We start from the raw sequence: 5,142 nt of genomic DNA on the forward strand, positions 1-5,142 counted from the left end.
TTAAGACCCTATAGTTCAATATCAATCAAATCGTTCCACCTAAGGAAGCCCTCCAAGTCATGCATGCTATTGAAAAATTCCTCCAAGCTCCCCATTTTCTCTAAAGGGTAGAGTGGGATATTAAAATCCCCCATGCATAGAATATTTTCCTCTCTCATTGCATCAACCACTTTAGTAGCCTCATCATAGATAGCCAGTCTACCATTTTGAGTGTTGGGAGAATAGAAATTAAACAAATTACAACTACCAGCATAGAAGGTGAAAATCATGACCATAGAGTGGGTATGAAGGAGGATTAGCGATTCCACTGGGTTGTCTAGGTTCCATAGTATAGCAATGCCACCAAAAGCCCCATTAGCATCACCATAATTAAAATTAGCACATGGACAAAAATGTAAGTAGCCACTCCAGAGAACACCTCAAGAGTGTAATCTTTATTTTCAGCATGAGGGTTCTTAGAAGAGGAAATCTTATCCCATTGATGTTGTATTTCAGCACAAAAAAATGCTTTCTCTTCATCAAAAAATGCAGATTTATCATTTAGGTATTGTTCACAAAATTTATCAATGTTGTTTTCAAGATTTGATTCATGTGAATTACCATCAATATCTTTTCGTGACTCATCCCCTTTAAGCACAAGCATAGGACTAGGAGGACTTTTAGGAACTGTTGGAATGTAATAATCATCACCATCATAATCATTGTCACTAGAATAATTATAGATAGGCATATCACAAGACTTTTCATGTTGTTCATTATCATATGTCTTAATAAGAGGAATAAGACTCTTGGTAGAAGTAGAAGAAGAATGATATCGTGAAAAAGAGGTAGGTGAAGACCTAGATGGATGATATCTAGAAGAGTCATGGTAAGATTTAGAAGATGAAGTATGTGAATGATATTTAGAAGAATTATTGTAAGACTTAGAAGATGGAGAATATGAAGGATATTTAGAAGAATCATGATAAGACTTGGAAGATAAGGAATTTGAACGATATTTAGAAGAATCGTGATAAGACTTGGAGGATGAAGAATCTGTATGATATTTAGAAGAATCATGATAAGACTTGGAAGATGGAAAATATTTGGAAGAAGGATATTGTGATTTAATCTTGCACATGATCCTAGCAAAAGTGTCTGATTTATCCATTTTTTTAATCATTTTTGTTGCAACATTAGCATCCATGCATCTATTGGAGTGACAACACTTTTCAAATTCAAGAAGGAGGTGGATTTCATCTGAGCTCAAATGAGGATCCCTAAAAAGATATCCAAGATCCATGGTTCCAAAATCCATCATTGAAGATATTATCTCTAAATCATCAAAAAGAAATGAAAAGAAGCCTAAGGCTATATGGATTCCAAAGTCTTTCTTGAGAAAGTCTAATGTTGAACAACAATTAAAGTTGACATTCAAGCTTCCAAAGAATTCCGCTTCATCTTCTTCCAAAAGAATTCTTCCATTCCATGTGCCTAAACTGCAACCTTTTCTATCCACTCCCCATATTCCTTCACATATTCCTTCATTCACATTTTCTCCATCCTTTCGCCACCCTTCAAGGTGTGTGTTGACGTTGAACTTGCCTTCATTTCCATCTTCCAATCTCACTCACTTTGCATAAAGCCATATCCTCCATTTTTGTCTTCCATCCTCTTTTCTCTATCAGCATCTTTGAGCATATCATTTGAATTCCTTTGTATATCATGGTTTACACATTCAAAGAGCATTATCTCAAAAGCTTGACTTCTTCCAAAAAAAAACTGAAAAAGATTGAAAAAAAAAAGAAAAATTTGAAAATGTGCCTTGGTGAAAACTTGGTAATCAGGCACCTTGGTAGCAAAAGTAAAGAGAAATAAATTCATCCTATGGTGAAAACCACTCCCTTGTGGTGCCTTGGATAAGTACCATGACGAAAACCTAACAAATAGGCATCATGCGTAGTTCTTCTACATCTTTCATTCATTTCATCTTCTCTCTTTGATCTTGACAATGTTAACCTATAGAAAAACATTTGGCTATCTTATGATGATCTTGTTTTCATTCCTTTCATGTTTAGCCTTCATATCTATTTTCCTCCATTCATTCTAGTCTTTCACTATCCTTTTCCCATTTACCCTTTTGGTCTTGATCTAATAAAAAAGAGTAAAATATGATGCTATGAAGCCTCTTGACATGTCTACTCTTTTGGATTGCATCTTTCCCACTTTCACATTATGCTTTCATGAATTATCCTATGCTGGCCTTTCATTTCTTGTCCAAATGTTCTTTACATGACAAATTTTCCCTAGCTTGGGTACTCTTGAGGAGTCAACCTTTGAAGATCACTTTCACTTGCTTCATACACTCCTTGCTTATCCATAATATCCATTAGCTTATTGCTCCATCATGTCCTCTACCTTGCTAAACATTGGGACTGCATGATGTGATCTTGCTTAAGAGTTTAATGCCCATTCTGTCTAGGGGCATCTTTGTACATATTTATTGATCCTGAAAAAAAAAATCCAAAAAAATTGATATATTTTAAAAAATCCAAAAAAATGATATATTGTAAAAATTCTAAAAATTGAAAAATGTCCTGAAAAAATAATCATCTTAGTGACAACCTAGCAAAAGGCACTTTGATGTATCTTCAAAAAAATTATATATTCCAAAAATACAAAAAAAATAAAAAAATTCAAAAATTCAAAAAAAATAGAAAAAGTGCCTTGGTGAAAACCTAGAAACAGGCGCCTTGGTAGCTAAAAAATAAAAAATAAAAAAAATCCAAGTGGTGAAAACTTGGAAACGGGCACTACTTGAGGCCTTTGCACCCCTGTTTCTTAGCACATGTCCTCGACACTTAGCTTTTCTCCACCTTTCCTTGTCCTTGTTACCTTGCTTTGGAATTGGTCTTTGTCTAGGGGGCATAACTATGTTAGCTTTGGTTTCTTATATGTGTGAGTCTTTAGGACACCTCGCAAATGGTGTTTTTCAACACCCATTGACATCGAGTGTTTTTCGACACTTATTGGTTTGGTCTTACCCAGTATCATCATGTGATCTTACCTTCTACAAGCATTTGATCCTTGTCCTCAGAACTCAGTATCAGTTAACACACTTAAATTTTTAAATGCAACACTTAATGCTTGACTTATGTCATGATTTTTTTTCTCTGTGTACTAACTGTTATTGATTTTTGTTGAGTGTCTTTGTCTGATAAGTCTCTCCATGATGCATTGCTAGAAGACTTGGGGCATGGGACATGTTTTTATTTGTTGTTTGCTTGTGCATGTGGTCTTGAAACTCTAGAGTGTCTCTTGTTGTCCCCTTGAAACACTTAGGAGATTTGAGGTATCATCCTTGATTGTTTTTGCACAACCATTCTTATGGTCATCTTGGCATCTATGCCTTGATGCGAGCATGGTTTTGCTACATTAAATTGGGTAAGCTAATATCGAAGTCATCTTGATCTTTATGTCTTTGATGCTTATGTTAGAATCTTTCCACATTCCAATCCGATATTAATTACATTCATATCTTCATAGTTGCGCTTGTGACTAGTGACGATTGTGTGATTTTTCGATGTCCGTTAATAATTGCCCAATGATGAAAATAAGTTCTTTTACATTCTCTAATGAATGATGAACACAAAATCCTATGTTACAATTGCTCTTTTGCAAGTACACCATTGCATTTCATGTAGCTTGCATTATTAGACTTCATGTTAGTTTGCATTTTTAGGCTGCATTATGAGTTTGAGAGGGTTCTCCTTTCATCTTTATTGTGGACATTTAATCAATTGTGGTCACATTTTGATCTTCATTTCCTTATTTTCTTTCGTGATCTCAATTGAAATTTCTATCTTAAACAGTTGATTGATTTTTGGAGCATTTTCTTTTCTTATTTCTATTTCTTTCCATATCTTTCAAACTTCTATCTTCCATTTTCTTTTTCCCCACTTCTTTTCTTCTAAATCACCTTTGGGGCATAATATTTCATGCTTGATGATCTACCTTGGTTCTATGATTCTTATATCTTTCATCTTACATCAAGAACCTTATCTTTTGTTCGATTTGATCAAATTTATCAATTTGTTGATTCTCCTCTATCTCATTTCAATTTCGATCACGAGGGGGCAGTAATTATCAATTTCAATCCTCGATTCAGTTTTATCAATTTTATACTCGACTTTTTCAAGTTAAAATTTATTTGTATTCTTTGTCCTGATGTGTTCCCGAGTCGACCACACATCTGGGTTGTTTTGTGATCCCAAATTGACCTCACACTTTAATTTCTTTCTTTGACTACATGTGTTCCCGAATCGATCACACATTAGTCAAAGAGGGGCAAAAAAAAAAAAAAAAGTAATACTCGACTTTTTCAAGTTAAAATTTATTTGTATTCTTTGTCCTGATGTGTTCCCGAGTCGACCACACATCTGGGTTGTTTTGTGATCCCAAATTGACCTCACACTTCAATTTCTTTCTTTGACTACATGTGTTCCCGAATCGATCACACATTAGTCAAAGAGGGGCAAATGTATGCACCCAAAAATGGTCGCCTAGACTATGGGCCCCCATTATTCAATTTATCAATTTATCAAATTTTATGAATCAATGGTTTGTAATATTTTATTAAATCAATTCAAATCAATTTCCTTGATCAAATTCGATTTATTTCATTTCTAAGATTGATCATCTTATTCCAAGTCTTATTTAATTAAAAGAAAATCTTCTCTTTTAATTAAATAAAATAAAATCCCCATTTAATTAAAAGAAAACCTCTCTTTTAATTAAACAGCTCTATCATTTTTACTTCATACAAAAGAATCATATTAGTATTAAGTTCAATGATCTTTTGTTTAATTTCATACTACTTCCTAGGACTATTGAGCCCTCTCACATTCTAAGATATAATCTTCTTTTCTTATGATGGTGGGTTTCCTTCATGGATTTTTGTTTCCCTTGTGCTATATCCCTTTTTGTTTCCTTCTAATAAATGTTCCTAATTGAAGGTCTCCTAACCATCATGGTTGACCCAACATTACCCCTATTTCCTCCTCTAGGCTTTCTCTTTAGGACTGTCCATTCAACATCATTGGGGGAAGGTATTTCAACAATACCTGGGAGTGAGACTACCAAGGTTCCATTTGTGAGTGGCGA

This window comes from Cupressus sempervirens, chromosome 3 (genome assembly GCF_028749045.1).
Source record: "Cupressus sempervirens isolate cs-2001-9-10 chromosome 3, ASM2874904v1, whole genome shotgun sequence".
NCBI lineage: Eukaryota > Viridiplantae > Streptophyta > Pinopsida > Cupressales > Cupressaceae > Cupressus > Cupressus sempervirens.